The following is a 16,302-nucleotide window of genomic DNA, read 5'->3' as shown; positions in this document are numbered from 1 at the left end:
TTCAAGATGGTATATGAAGAAGGTTGGAAAATTGCAATGTGTGGGTTTGGGGTGTGGAAGGACAAGAGATGAGGAGCAGTGGTGTTGGTTTTGCAAACATGGGCGGGGTTGGATTTGTTTTCGGATGGATCAGCTTCCTGAATAACTCAACAGGTTGTGCAAGCAGTAGTGCTGCTTGGAGGGAGGTGACCAGAATTTGCTATGGGCTGCAGGGAGAACAAAATTGGAGATCTCAATTAAGATGAGTTGAAGCAGATTTGCAACAAGGCAGTAAAAACATAACCCCCTCCACTTAGCAAGTTTAATCATGTGTTTATTAACACATAGTGAAACCTATATGTATAGGATATGCAAAGGAAGTCCAGTCTGGAAGTAACAGTGTAAAAAACATTGCTGCCAAAGGAAAAACTCTCCCTACTGAAACTGGTTCATCAGTCTGTTGGATCTCAAAACAAACAAATAGGTTTCTTATGTGAGAGAATCTGCCCTGTAGTTGTTGCAGTTGCCTTGAAGGATGTTGTTGTATCAAAAGCGTCAGTTTAAAACGCTCCTTCTGAAACACTGTCAGCGTAGCTGCATTGTGTTGGCAGAGCTTTAGCTTCTGACGTTTGACTTCTGGTAGTGATAAAACCTTTCCTTCAGAGGACGAATATACTGGAAACAAATACATTTGTTCACAGATCTAGCAGAGCCCTTGGAAAAGGCTATTTTAGTTATTTTGTCTTTTCCCTTGAGTAATTTCACCTTTTCATTTGGCACCATCTTTAGTGTTGATTTTTACACACAATCATTGTTTTCTTTTTTTTGATATAAAGCTCTCAAAGTTACCACAGAGGAGAAAATAGTGTCCATGTCTTTCACAACATACAAAAATTAGGTTTTTGGGGATTTTTTTGTTTGTTTTTATTTTTGTTGGGTTTTTTTGGTTTTTTTTTTGTTTTGTTTTGTGGGGGGTTTTTTTGTTGCCTTTTTTTTTGTTGTGGTTCTAAGAGATACTAATGAACATTGTAATAGGGCATGGACAGTGAAAAAGGGCTGTCTTGAGTTACGAAGAGCAGTCTTAGTAGTTTAACTTACTGATGGAAAGTAAATGAGTATTTTTTCCCCCTACTATGTTTGAATTCCACAGTCTAGGGTTCTTGTCACATACTTTCTGTAAAGAATGACGAGGTAATTAAACTTCATTTTGCCAGTGGTGTTACCATGTTACACCACTGAAACATCGAAGCTGTTAAATTCCTTTTCATTATACACGTGCAATTTTTTGTTCAAAGCGGAAATTTTTCTCAGTGCAATTTAAAAAATTTTTAAATTCTAGCCTGTAGCAAATCTAGTAATACAAAGTTATGCTTAAAACCTAATTTATTTCCTCAGTAACAGTTCTGGTTACTGGTTGTTCATGACTGCGTAGGCTCATCGTCCTATAAACCCAGTCTTGTTTACTGAAATTCTTGAGCAGGTTTTACAGTTGGGAGTTGAACATAACCATATTAACAAGCAGCTTTTTAAAGGAATAGTATCACACTCCAGTAAAGCTGATATTTGTTTGTATCAAATACAGAATCTTAATTTGATTTGTAGGAATATTTAGGTGCAAACATTCAGCAGCACAAACTTAGTTTAGTTAATTCCCCACATTCTTCTGTAGATACTGGCAGATTAAAACTTAAAAAATTCTTCATGAAACTTCAACCTCAGACTGCTTATTTGACCTGAACTTAAAATGAAGAAGACTGCTGTGGGGAGGGAAGAGGAAGAAATGGCCACTGTGTGCAAGTGGCTGATGTTGACCTTAAGTTATATATTGTTGGTTTTATCTGTACTATTCTTTTTATGTTGACAGGTTGAAGTCCTGTGGCTTCATTTGTTCACTAGTAAAAAAGCCTTGTTGGGTGGGGTTGAGGTAGAGAAGGCTTTGCCTCAGTGATTCTTATTTTTCACAGGGATGTTTTTAAGAGTACATAGTGCTGTGTTCCCTGCAGAGGAAGGCAGAAGCTATTTCGGTACTGTTTCACTGAATGGCCAGGAGGAGAGTTGTACAGAATTGTGTTCCTTCCTTACATTTTGCAGGTTTTAATTTTTTTTTCCCAGACATTTCCCCAAGGTTTAGTTGGTGATTATACAAAGGATTTCTGTTATTAGGACTGTGTAAGTTTGTAGTTCAAGTTGCTTCCCTGAGGGGTCTGAAGAAATTTAGGAAGAACCCATGCAATTAGTGCTTACAGTCTTGGCCTCTTTATAAAAAAAGGAGGGTGTTCCTTGAGGAGTGCATGTTTAAATCTTGAATGCATGTACTTGTGCACACATGCACCTGTGAGTCGAAGAAAATGGATGTATTGAATGCATGTATGTTCCCAAGTTAGTGATTGCCTTCTGCAATGTATTTGTACTGTGGTATTGCAATGATATCTACAGTAATTATCTTTGAATGCAAAAAAAGAAGTAGAAAGTGTTTAGCCTACTTTTATGTTCTTTTATGTTTAAAAGCAATGTGGTGAATTAGTAGAAGTTGGTATGTGATAGTTGATAGATTAGTTAATGTATTTGAGAACTGGAGAACTGCAGTAAGATGCTTCAGAAAAACAGGGCAATATTCTTAATAGCTAAATATGCCCATTTTAATAGGGTGTTCATAATAAAAGTCTCACCTTCATTTCATTGTGTATGAGACTGAAAGAGTTGGATATTCAGAAGGTAAGTGTATATGAGTGAGTGAAAAGAGGAAAGTCTGGATCCCATTAGTTCTTGGCTATCTCTAAGCTGGTGAGGGTTTTATGCTTTGACACGTTTTTTCTTAGTCCAAAACTATTATTTAGTAGTATGGATTGTGATGATCCATACTGTCTTCTGTTACAGGCACCTGTTGAATAGGCAGGCCAAGAATGAGGCATGCTATATCTGCAAACTTCCTGATTCCTGAATGGTTAGGCACACCCAAGTTAGCATTAATCTACCTAGCCTGGATTTAAAATGATTGCAAGGATTTAACAGCATGGATTTTAGTATAGCCTGTTTGAGGCTCTCTAGAAGTCTGGGTGCTTAATCACTGCAATCCTGTACCCTGGAAATTGAGGGCTTTGTAAAACTGAGTTCTGTAGCTTATATAAATGTGGAGAGCTGTTGGTAGATTAAATACATACATTAGTCTGTGAATTTTTCCTAGCTCTCCCCTTAAGGTGGTAGTAGTGTAACTTAGAACTAGTAAATTTGTACTTAGTACTTTGTATGATTGCAAATACTGGTTAATAAACAAGATGTTTTCTGTTTATTAAACAGGAAAGCAGCTGATTGTGTTATATTAACATTTTATGGGACTGGCTGGTGAATAATGAGCAATTGTTGTGTTTTGATTTTTATGCATTGTTCAGCTTGCACATTGCTAAAGTAGATTGTGCTGTGCTTCTTAAACTTGAATAGCAGCACAATTTTGTATTTCAATATTTTCATTGTTTCAGGTGAGTAATAAGAATCAGCAATTAAATAAATCTGAGACATTAAACAGACGTGAAGTGTGTGAATTCCACAGACATGGAAGCATAAGAAACCCCCCAGTAAGTTCATGTACTGAATAAAACACCAAAACCCAGCAAAGAAAAACCAAACTAAAAGAAACCAACAAAAATAAATAGTCCCTGTCCTTCCCCAAAAAAACAAACCCCCACAACCAAAGAAGCAACAAATAAAAACCAGCAAACCCCTGACAGAAGAGACAATAGAGCAGCAAAATTTGGACTACTAGTGTTATTTCCCTGCTTTTTTACCTGTAGACAGCAAAATACTTGATTCATTCGTAAAGTGTTTTGAGAACACATGGAACTGCTACTACTGCAACTGACCATGAGGTTTCCTAAATTCATGCTTCAGAACAGATGCATCAGCTTGAAATAAAACATTTCTGTACAAAGCTTCAAAGGCAGTGTTTCTGGCAATTCAGAGATGAACAATTCTTAAATTATTCCATCTACCTAAAAGCAAAAGGTGTCCATTCAGTGGCAGTCCTTTTTTTAACTCTCCTTGATCGAATTCCTTCCTTCTCTTGATCTCTCCCTTCTTATATGCATTTTAATTTTTTTCCTCCAGTTTTTCATACCCTTCTTCAGCTCTAAAACCAAATTTCTCTGTGCCAGACAAAGTAAAATAACTGCTTTGCTCTCTTAATTGGTGTTCTTTTGTTTAAATATTAGTGGCTTAAGATTAGCCACAGCTATGTGTTTCGACTTTTCTATTGGGTACACAGATTCGAGGAAGCTGACTAGTAAATTGGAGTGATGCTCCGAGCTGTCACCTGTGAAGATCAGAATTCACACTTTCCACTTGAGATCAGAGAAGATCGGCTTGCTTTTCAGCCTAATTGTATTCACTGCTTATGCATAATGCAAACCCACAACTTAACTCTGCTCCATTTGATGAAAGATAAAGATCAGTACCTACTAGACAGTGTGATGCTAGCTTTACAGATCCCATCAGCATCAGGTATTAGTCATGGTTTTTTATGTATAAAACATAGCATGCATGTCTGTACACATCATAATGGAAATGTTAGTTTTAGCATAGAATACGGGGTTGGAAGGGACCTCAAGGATTATCTGGGCCAATCTTTCTTGGCAAAAGCACAATTCTATGCACACGATGACCCAGCACTCTGTCCTTCCAAATCTTAAAAGTGTCTGATGTTAGGAGGTTATTCCAATGGCTGATGGTTCTTAGTGTGAAAAATTTCCCTTATGTCCAATTGGAATCTCCCCAGAAGTGACTTGTGCCCATTACCCTTTGACTTTTCCCTATGACTTTTTGGAAGAAGGGAGTCTCAGTTGTCTTTGTAGCAGTAATAGTAATGCAATTAATAAGTAGTGCTTCCTAATAATCTCGCTGTGTGTAGATTTTATAGCATGTTGATCTCTTCAGTCTCATGCCCTGTATATGTAGATGAATTTGTCATCAGTCACTAGTTCATTCCATCAATTCCTTGTGTAAAGACTTGGTACTAATACACAGCTCTTCAGTACCTCAAAGCTATGCTATTTATTACATCAACCTTTAATACCACTAATACATGATTTCACTGAGTCTTTTACAGCTTATAGAATTTTTTTTTAAACAAAGGAAGCTTTCAATTTTCTAATTCATCAGACTAGTTGAAAAATCAGCTTTGGCTTTATGCATAGCATATTTACAGAGGCTTTATGTGTTTGAGCTTCAGTCTCTCCGACGCCTTCTCATCTGCAATAGAAAATTAAAGAAGAAGAAGCAAGGTCAAGTTACATTTTTGCATATATATATATATATATATATATATATATATATAAAATATTAGAAAACATTCAAGAGGAGACATTGCTCTAAACTGGCAAGTCTAGGGTAGCAAAGACTTTTAAAATTGAGGAATTGCTTGGATAGAATTAAATTGGGATGTGGCATGGTGGATGTTTTGGGTTTATTGCTGTTGGCATTTCTTTTGTGTGTGTGTGTGTGTATGTGTATGCAAACCTTCAGAGATCATGTGGGAATGGTCCCCTCCTTTAGCCACATCAGTGTCCTATAGTTTGTGAGGCTCCTCTCCTTTAGCCACATCCTTCGTGGGAATGGTCTCCTCCTTTAGGCACATCAGTGTCCCATAGTTTGTGAGGCTCAGTGTTGGGATGTGTCAGGTGGCCAAGGCTGCATCTAGAGCATGCTGGCCTGGCCAGCCTTTAGTTCTTTCATTCCATCTGCACACAAAAGAAAGGCAAGAAAGCTGCTTCTTCATCTGGTTGTTGGACCAAGCAGTTTACTTTGTCATGCACACTTGCAAGTGTTTGGCTGCTTCTGGTTGTGTAGCTGTGTCACAAGAAATGCTGGAGAGGACAACATATTTTTATTTTTTTTCACCCCCTTGTTTTGGTAAATTTTTAAAGCTAGCCTTGTCATTATTGGTGTAGCATTGCTCTCAAAGACTTTGATTTCTTTGTGTGATAGTGATACCTTAGGGAAGCAGCCACAGTTGTTCTTACTTCTTCTTGTTGCTGTGTTGTCGGTAATGTGTTTGTAAAGCCTGTAGACCAGAGGTGCAGTAAGCTTGTATGTCTGTGTGGCAGTATAGGTATAATTTTTCAGGTTATGAGGAAGCACTGAAGAATCATTGTTTAATAGAATCTTTTTCTTTGTGTTATTTCTTGTTCTATTTTCTTACTGTGCTCTTTTTTCCTTTATTTTCTCTACTGCTTTTCAGCATTTTTTTTTCTTCAGCATATCTTTGACTTTTTATTCCTCTTTTTATCCCTTCTGATGCTTAGATTAGAGCTCTTTGCAGAAGTTTGCAGAGGAAAAAGGTTGAAGTTGAGAACCAGAGCACCATTCCCTCCTCTGAGAAGGGAAAACTGCTTTAACCTCTCTTCTCTGAAATAAATTGCTCTTGAGAGGAGGTTGTGTTGAAGAAAGATGAACTGCAGCTAAAGCCTGAGGACTTTCTTTGCTGGGGTTAATTTAGAATCAGACGCTTATATCATTGTTTTAAACATTTACATGCTTAGCTGTGCAGGAGTATAAGAGGACAGGCATGTGTACATTGGAGATCTTTGCTTCTTGTATCTGTTTTTGACTATAAAAGGGAAGGAGAGGTACATTTGGTTAGACTGAAAATTTGGGAGAGAAGAGCAGGTAAATGCAGTGGCTATTTAATATTTTTGCTGTAGAGTTAAGTTGTGAGCCAAGTGCTCTTTCTTGGATTATTCTGCAAAGCAGTTGTCATTTTTTTCATTACTAAAGGTTAATCTGGGGTTTTTGCTTTGCTTTTATTAAAATGGCTTGGATATAGAAGGTAATGTTGAGGCTCCTGACCATCTTCGAAGACACTACAAAGGTATTCCAAAGAGCTGATAGAATATTTGGACAAGTTGGATACATTTTCTCATACATTGGAATTTAACTGTTGTCCTTCATCCAGAAGTCCAGTTAGCTTACTCTGGTCAAATCCAAGTTCCCTCTCCACAAGTGTGTTGCATCTGGCAGTGCACAGCAGCAGATGTAAATGGAGGATAACAGGATGGATTTGTAGATGGAGACTTAATGTCTTTTATCTCAGGACTTTCTGAATCAGGAAATCCAGTACCTTTTGCTCTTTCTTGCCTTTCTCTTACACTTCCTAATTCTGCAGGAGCTTTTTTTAATTGGGAAGGGCAGAATTGCATGTGGTGCTGATGGCAGAAGTCTTACATGGTGATATGATAGAGAACCAGTGTTCTTTTCAGAATAATTCCTAATGCTGTTAATGTGTGGGTGTTGGTTTTGTGTTGTTGGGAGTTTTTTTGTGAGTGTTGGAGTATAATTTGATGGATACAAATATCTTCATAGTCTTCAATATGAAGAATTCTACAATGAATTGAGAAGCGCCAGGTAGTCTTTAAATGGGTTTGCTTTTCATATTTGATTATCTCTTTGGTACAGTCACCTAACCGTGGGTGCTCCTGAGCTGTAAGGCATTGCAGCATGTAAAATATTCCAGAGTTTGGGCTCCTGTGGTCACGGTTAGGGCTTAAATTTTCCTGAGCTTACTCTCGATCAATGATACCTCTGCTGACATGTCCAGAGGTGTGCCTACTGCATTTTTGTTACCTATTTCAACTGTTCCTCCTTCACCAACTAATATGGCTATTCATTTTTTCTAGTATAGTTGTACAGTTACATATCTTGAGTCCAGAGGGGCCCCTGGAGAATAAACTAAATGGTTTCGGTGCTCTGAGGACACTTCTGGAGTTGTTCATTTACAGAGCAAAGAGGATTGTGTCTGACCTTCTTCTAATGTTTTTATATAATCAGGATTTAGGCTGTTCTCTAATTTTGCCTATTAAATGAAAACAGAGATTTAGCCTTTCCCTTGAATGAGTAGATTGCAGAGCAAATCAATGTAGAAAACCTTTAGAGACCCTTTAGAGAGCTTTACTCTGCGTGTGGGAAATTGCAAGAGTGTATTACTACACACTTTGAAATTCTGGTATGGAAGGGGTCAATAAACATGGCCATTATACAAAATCAGAGGGTGCTACAGAAGCTGCTTGATCTTTTGTGACCAAAGGACTACTGTTACTGCTTTTGTATTTTTCATGACAGATTTTTTTTTTGTCTTGAATTCTATTATGAGAGAAATAGAAGTTTTTTTGTCCTTTGGTAAGCTGTCAAGAACTGACATTTTTTTCTTGCTTTTTTAAAATAAAACCAATCCTTGAGGCTGAGGTTGGGGTTTGGTATTCCAGTTGTGAGCCTTATAGAGACTGCTGCATGTTTTGTCGTCTCAACTGAAAACACAATTTACCTATATAACAATTTTATTCTGTTAATACCAGTGCAGGAGTTGTGCATCTGTTCTAAATTGACTGGTGAGATGTTGAAACAGTACATCTTGTTTGGCATTTGAATTGTTGGTGCATCTCAGGATCATGCCGATCATGGCTGGTATAAATTCAAAAATACCCTTCTTTAATGCTTTTATGAGTAGACAAATCAGCTGAAACAAACAGTTTTCATATTTTTCTTACTTAATCTGTATTTGATTGCTTTTTTACAGTTAACTTTGTGGCTTAAGGTACTAGTTTAGTGTAGCACAAATGCAGCAGGCCTGCCATTTTCATTTAGTGTTTGAAAAATAGTGTTTGTACAGTGACTACAACTGGCAAGTAATTAGAGAACTATATTGAAATGCTTTTAGTAGTAAGTAGTACCAAAAAAATCAGAAACAGCTATGTCAAAAAGTGTTTGTACTTTGTGGTAGAGGAGCATACATGAGTGCATAGGGTTTGAGTTTCATAGGACCAAAATTTAAAATGTATTGGAGCATAGAGGGCATAGAGACATTACTCTTCTCTTGCTTAAAATAATGTATTTCATATTATACTGGACAGTGGTCATTTGGAGAAATCTTTTGCCTGATTTGAGTGGCTGAAAACCTCCTTTTTCTCTAATGTTTAATGTATTTTTTTATCAAAAACTAGACTTAGTAATTATTTTCCCAAGTGCCATTTATTAGTCTGAGGGATTTTGCAGTATGTGTTCTAATGCATGATTTACCTTGATAAGAGTATACAGGGTAATGATAGATCTGGCAAGATCAAGTAAGAGCAGGAGTAACCTCAGAATCATTTGCCTTTATTGTAACAGTACAGTCAATGTAAAATGTTACACACAGACCAATATTTTGTGTTCATATAGACCAGATGGTGCTTTCTTGTATTTGGATAGGTACACACTGATAAATTCAGTGATGAACTAACTTTTTTTGCCATAAAGCGTCTAATGTAAAATAATCTTTATTCTAACAAAGTACTTTCAAAAAGAAGCTTGACTATCCCCTACCCCCATCCCTGAGACAAAAAGCAAACCTAAGTTCTAGGGAGTTTTATTTGTGGTGATCTGAGGCCACTGGCTAATGTTTTCAAGATTGAAAACCCTCACAGTGATGTAGGATTTATTTTCTGGACTTCAGTAGATGTTTGGACAGCTGTTTATTCTCTAATACAATGTTGTTCTGTTTTCTGTCTGTTTTGTGGTTAAGAGAGAGGATTCTTAAAGATATACTTGATATGTAGAAATCCTGTTGGCTGAAAATGGAAGTGCTAGACTAAGAGCCATGACCGGTAAATTTGCTGATTTGCCACAGATTAATAATACTACTGTCTCTTTTAATCACTGGGATGTCCGCATAAAGTACTCCTTTTGGAGGCATAGGGGCTTCACAGATTTCGTTATCTTTCCTGGGAGTTAGTGCTTGTGAAGGCTTGTTGGACAGTAAGATGAGTGCTGCTAAATTAAGAGCTCACTACTGTTTGTTCTGTCTCACAAGTTCCCAAATCATAACAAAACGTAGGACACAAATAGTTTTGGGAATTGTTTCCTGATGGAAAATACAATGTTAGGAGAGAAGTCAGCCTCTGGCAATGGTAAAATCATTGCTACTCCCTGTTTTCAGTAGCATTTATCTCCCTTTTATTGTAACAGTGCTGCCCTGTTCAGGTGGATATGATAACCTGTGAAGCTAATGTGTTTTACTTTTACAGTGTTGTTTTATGCTTTTCTCTAATTTGTTTGCCAGGTTCTTTGTTTTCTCTCTAAATGCAAATGTGAGGTTTGCTTTTAAACCTTTATAAACTCTGCCATACATCCAGATAGGTAATTGGAATGTTTTGAGTTCTGTTTCTGAAAATGGGAGCTAGTGCATCTGAAAACACTGCATTTTGCCTGTAGTATCAGAGAAATAGCATTTTTATTTTTTTGTACATAGGCCAGTGGTTACCTCCTTTCCTCGTGCAGTACTGCAGGTACTCCTCCTTCAAGTGGAGGAGTTTTGCATTCCTTATCGTGCGTGACTGTTAGACCCAGGCCTCACTGTCTGGTTTCACAGATGATTTGGAATAGCCCTGGAGGTGTAATCAAAGTCTTGTTCTGTCCTTCAGCAAATATTTTCACATGATATGTAAGGAGTCTTGGGTTTTCAGACAGCTTTTTTATGTTATTCTGGCTTAGATCTCTGAACTAGTAAATATGTGTATATGTATTTTTAAAGCAAAAGGGGAATGCTGCCTGTTTGTGGCTTTCTGGCTGCTGTAAATGTGTGTGTGTGTGCTTGCCACTCAGTTTCAATACATGGATTCATAGTAACTAATGTTTATATGTGAATAATGTACTATCCTTACATTTCTGTCAGAAAAGAATGTTGCAAAGGCATTGGCATGGTGATAGTCTAAAATCTAAACAAGAGTTTCTGGAAGTCTGAATTTTTGAAAAGGCTGAAAGATGGTGCCATATTTTGGTATGGGCTGGTGACACTCCAGCTTTAATAATTGCTCGAAGTCTGTCTGATGTAAATATGTACTGGATTTGGTCAAGTATGAGTTAGAAATTTACTGCTGGTTCACAGCTGAAAAATAAAATCAAAGCTAAAATATACATGTGGCAGAGCCAAACTAAGTGTGTGCATGCACAACTGTTAGTAAAGTCTAAATTGTTTTACATTAGTGGTGTAAACACAGGGTATGATACCAGCCAGAGTCAGAATGCAACTGCTGTCTGGAAGGAAAAAATCCTCACCTTGAACCTTGTTTTAAATTTTAACTGCATTAAAAATGAATTGCAAAGTATGAATTGCCAAGTAGAATTACTACAAACATCAGTTTGTATTGTTGTTGTACTGTTGAGTATGAAATCAATTCTATTTTAAAAATTCCATGTTAATTTTACAAGAAGATCAAAATTAAAGGAAACTGAAATTGGAAGGAATTTTTCTACTTGTGGAGGGAAGGTGAAGGGAAGGAGAAATCTTTTAATGTGCACTGTCATCTAAAATAAGTCATAGAAATGAGTTCATACGTAAAGACTTTTTTTTTTCCATTTACTGTAGATAAGAAACCCCTTGGAATGTCAAATAACTATATTAAGAAGATGAAGGATTTTTTCCTCCAGTTGTTATCAATCTCTTTTTAGTAATCTTAGATCTAGATTTTCAGGATTTATTCCTTAGAATACACATGAATGATGTATGTGGTATTTCAATGCTAGGACAATGGTATTGACTAGACTTGAAACAGCTTAACCTCATGTGCTCAGTAGTGTTATCACCTTCTCAAATTGTATTTGACTTTGAAGGTGAATATCAGGTTTATGACTCTTTAGTCTGTGATCCTGCATAGCTTCTCTTTTCTGCTTTATTACTTTTAATATGAATGCTTCTGCATGTCTGTAGGTTTTTTTTATTTAATGGTCTTTTTCAGAGTATTTGGTTTTGCTCTCACATGCATGGATGTTATCAAGTGTGTTTTAGAATCCCGATTTCTTAAGCTCACTTAAAATCAGGATCATCTCCTTCATATTCCTTGCAACATCTGCCTCCTTTCCCCCTCTTCACCACCTCCCTAGTTTGATGTCATTTGCAGATTCTTCATGGGGCATGTGCTTGGTCACCAAAATTAATAAACTAAACAAAATCTGCTACAGGTCAAGTTCTAGCTGCACCAACCCAAAATCCTTTCTGTTTTTGTTTATTTTTTTATACTCAACCATTGGTTTTCTGAGAGTGAGTTTTCCAGGAGTTACCGTTATCTACACTAATGATTTTGGATTTATAGTCTCCAGGTTATGCTGAACAGTAGTTGAACTTAACTAAGCTGCACCTGCTACTTCAGTAAGGCATTTACCCAAGAGAGAACATTATATTGTTTTGAGGCTTCCTATCAGTTATCTTTCTCCCCAAACTTAAATCACTCTTCTTTCCCCCCAGCAATGTTTCCAAATCTTTCTAAATATCAGAACTTTATTGTTTGTCTTTCTATTTAAGTAATTACCCACTTCCCTACTATTGTTATGAGACATATATCCTATTTCATATTGCTCTGAGATCCTTATCTTTTACCAGTCCTCAAAGCAATTCAGTAATACCTTAGAAATCATTTAGACTAGTTCTTTTATATATCCTAGTGTACATTATTGTAAGTAGCTGGCTTAAACTATGTGTTAATTTTTCTAATTCAAACATCAGTTTGGGTTTTTTTAGGGAGAATTTATTTTGAGTGTTATTTGCTAACTTTCTGGCCTCTTCCTTGTGGAGCTTTAGAGTATTGGGATCCCTCATTTTCTAGATCAGATTCTACAATTGGCTGGCAATGGTATGTGCCACCACAATTTTATTTATCTCTGCAGGCTTTGACAGCCTGGGTAAGATCCAGAATCAATGTGTGGGCTGTCCAAGCCAGCATGCTATTGAAAAGATGCCATTAAGCAACTCATTCTTAATAAACTGGAGAGCAGTGTTGGTATTTCTCAGAATTAAAGAGATAACCTTTGTTGTTGTATTGGAAGTGTGATTTGTAGCCCACTGCCCACAGAGACACCTTGCAGAGCTCTTCTGGACTGGTATTTCACTCAGGAAGACTTGGAAGAAATAGCTAATTCTCTGTTGGTATTGCTAACCACCTACTTGTGTGTATGGTGTTTTTCTGCAGTTCCTATTTGGGCAAGACTAGGACTGACTTAAAGGTCTTCTTGCCTTAGTCAGAACAGTGTAAAAGAGCACAGAGGAGGTTCTTGGCTTGCAAAGATATAAAGCGCTGTACAAACGAATGGCTTTTATGACTATTTTTGTTGTACTATATCTGTCATTTGAGCAGACTTGCGGTAGCTTCAGGAACAAAGAGTGTTGCTAGGTATCTTCTAAATGTACCCTGTAACACAGGCCTTGGGACTGCCTTGCTGATAAGTCTCCCCTTGTCCCTGGCTGAAACCACTTAGTGGAGGATGGTGCTTGAAAATGTCTGTTCAAATAACCATAATGCAGCTACATATGCTGAGAACTGAAGCCATGGAGACCAGAGGTGAGGCAGAAATCTCTGACACTTTTTCTAAATGGTTGCTGTTTGACAAATTTCTTGGTGAATTACTGATCCAGCACTAAGCATCCTTTGCTGGTGCTGCCAATTATGTGGCAATAACAGAACACTCAAAATCTCAGCTCCAATGTAAGGTACTCTACCTGTTCCTTTATTTAGTTCTGTGAAATAGACTATACTGGTCAATTCAAGACATTAAAGAAGAACGGAAGACAAACAGATGCAAATTCAATCTGGTTTAGTGGGGTTTTTTTCCATGTAGGTTTTGTGATCACTTGTGCTTGACACATGAGCTTCTGTTTAATCTGTCATGTCTGGGAAGGCATTTTAAGTGCAAAGCAAGTAGAAAGTAATTCCAAATGGCTGGAGGACTGACAATGTAGTTCTGCATCAGAGTTTTACATTATTTGCCTGTTTTAATTGGAAAGAAAGTTTCAGGATATTTGCTAAAAATAAAAATTGCTAGACCTAAATCAACAGAATTCTGTTTTTGATCTTAGGAAAAAGTTGCATTTTTCAGTGAAGGTTGGTTTTTCTTTTCTATTTATGTTTTTTCCCCATTGTTAATGGAATTAATCACACTTATGAACAACTGTTGAAATTAGGTGTGCTACTGAAGTTGTAGTTGTTCTGTTTCCTTGAAAGTCCCAAGCAGATTTAAAATTAAAAACCAAAACCAAAAGCCACTGTAGTATAAAATAGTCAGCTTTCACAACAGAAGTTGCAAATGGAAAACAAAAATCTTGAGCTTGGCCTACACATTAATTCACTGAATTCCTTTAAACTGAAGAATGGTGGTCCAGGCTTCCCCATCCGCTGATTTGATGGTTGCTTCAGGGTCTTTCTCCCAGGAATAGTGAGAGATGAGTGCATGAAGTGTGAGCTGCAGGGCACAGCACGTTCACTTGTATTGCCTTGTTAAAGACGGAGGGCATCTCATAGATGTTTTTCTTAGTTCAGGTAATCAAATATTTCATGATGGCTGGTGTTGCGGTACTGGTTCTGATGCATTTGGAAAAACTGTCCTACAGTTAACTTTTTAAGCTGTTGTGTTGGGATTTGTTTGAGATGTTGTAATACCTAAAATATATTCTTTTCTAAGTGACACTGCCTCATGAATGGAAGTAGCATATTTTGCATTGGCTGCCTACAGCCGTGTTCCCTGCTGAGCCAAAGCATGAGTTGCTTATCAGCGAGTCTTTAATTTTCCGAGGTTTGCAGCTTGTAGCTTTGCAAGTCAAGTCTGCAGAGGCTGATGGTTTGTCTTAACTACCATTCGGGAAATGTTAGTCTCAATATCTTGAGTCATCAGTCAGCTTTGGGATTTACAGTGCAGGAAAAACACCCAGTATTTTATTTCGCTTACTCTGCAGTTTAGATGAATAGCTCTGGCAGTCCCATCACCTGGAACTTAGAGAGGGGCTGTTGTACTGTGAGGGAGCCGTCCCAATTCAAGCTTTTGTTGTCAAAGATTTTTAGCTCGGGCAGATTTTACGCACTCATTTTAGGTTTACCGTTCCAGTAGCTAAGTTTGAAGGACCTTTGTTTTGCCTCGCTCCCAGTTTACAGCCCCGGCGGGACTCGGCAGGGTCCCACGAGGCCCTGAGCTCGCTCTCCCCGGTGCGCGAGTCGCTGCGCTGCAGGCAGGGCCCGCGCTGGGGCTCTCCCGAGCGGGGCCGCAGGCACAGTCTGTGCAGCGCCGCCCGTGCTGGGCGAGCGGGGAAACCGCTGCCATGGAACACCCGGGCTCAAGAGCAGGAAGGAAGGAGGAGATGCTAGGCTGGGACACAGAGGGCAAGCCCTCAGATGAGAGGAACAAAAACTGTGAAAGCCAGAGAGTATTTTAGAGAAAAAGAGCTACACAGGGAGCAGGAGAAGGAGAGGTGAGAGGAGCTGATTTATAAGCAGCAATGAATAACAAAAGGAGGTTCTGAGGATAGGAAAAATGCAAATAATTACTTGTTTGGGTTAAAAAAGTAATGGCCTGGACCATCCCACTAGTACTAGAAAAGTACTGCAGTTTGATACTGCTGGGATTTTGTGGCAGGTCTGCTCAATGGAAGGTTCTTTTTTTTCAGGAATATCATCCTCCAACTAGTTGGCCATTTAGGTCTTGAATTAGTTAACTCTGAACAAGAGTATTTTATCTGTATATTTTGTTTCTGTTTTACTAGCTGCTGCTTCTTTGAAGAGAGATTACCTGTGTCCTTCTTCAAATGCCTGTGGTATTTTCAAGAGGAACCATTTTCCTGTAAGTGGAAATCTTTTCTATGAAAATAAAATTAAGAACAAGAATTAGTGGAATGCATTTATAGGAATGTGGGTGTGCAGGGAAGTCTGAAATGTTTAAAAACTGTATGCTTTTTGGACATAGTATGGTTTTCATGATTCATAGTGGAGAATAATGATTGATGCTCAGGGGAAGCTACTTTCTTTTTTGTTTGGTCATTTAAAATGAATAGAATACTTCTGTTACAGGCTTAGACAATGATGGTAAAAGCAGTACTTGTCTCTGTCAACATTTGTGAAAAATAAGTCTCTGGAGATTTCTGAATGTTTTATTTAATGATGAGAATAGTAAATCTGTCCTGTGTAGTGTCTGGATGAGCTGTCTTGTATCAAAACATTATTAATTGATTTTTATACTTTACAGCTGTGTTTTGGGAATAAGTATTGGAAGGAAAGCCAAAAGCTTCACTCTGGATTTTAAGAACCATACTGGAAAAGAGTTAAGGGATTGATTTAGTTTTCTAGCTTAGAAATTTTGAGGAGGAGGAAAAAGGAGGGACTTCAGCTGCCTATTAACTTTGTTTGCCAGCAGTCTCAAACTAGTTACATCATCACAGGGGTATGGTTATCCATTTCTGTCCGAATATCTTGGTTTATGAAGATAGGCATCCAGTGAGGCCTTTATTTTCACTTACATCTGTTATTAACATTAAATTGTGGAAGTAGG

The 16,302-nt window shown here is 37.7% G+C and overlaps 1 protein-coding gene across 8 annotated transcripts in view; it reads left to right on the top strand.

The window, feature by feature from the left end:
- SIPA1L1 (signal induced proliferation associated 1 like 1) overlaps positions 1 to 16,302 on the top strand; it is a 202,886-nt gene that overhangs the window by 68,236 nt on the left and 118,348 nt on the right. For 5 of the 8 annotated variants that reach the window (XM_038138448.1, XM_038138451.1, XM_038138444.1 and 2 more), the window contains one exon: positions 15,521 to 15,597. The exons of 1 other annotated variant lie outside the window; for it this stretch is intronic. The gene's annotated coding sequence lies outside the window, so the exon portion shown is untranslated. Of the gene's footprint in view, positions 1 to 9,200; positions 9,211 to 15,061; positions 15,230 to 15,520; positions 15,598 to 16,302 lie in introns of those variants that run through there. 2 more of the 8 variants (XM_038138449.1, XM_038138450.1) reach the window with 2 other exon arrangements.

Source organism: Motacilla alba, chromosome 5 (assembly GCF_015832195.1).
Source record: "Motacilla alba alba isolate MOTALB_02 chromosome 5, Motacilla_alba_V1.0_pri, whole genome shotgun sequence".
NCBI classification, from domain to species: domain Eukaryota; kingdom Metazoa; phylum Chordata; class Aves; order Passeriformes; family Motacillidae; genus Motacilla; species Motacilla alba.
Note: the sequence above shows the minus strand (reverse complement) of the source record. Positions and strands in the feature narration are given on the sequence as shown.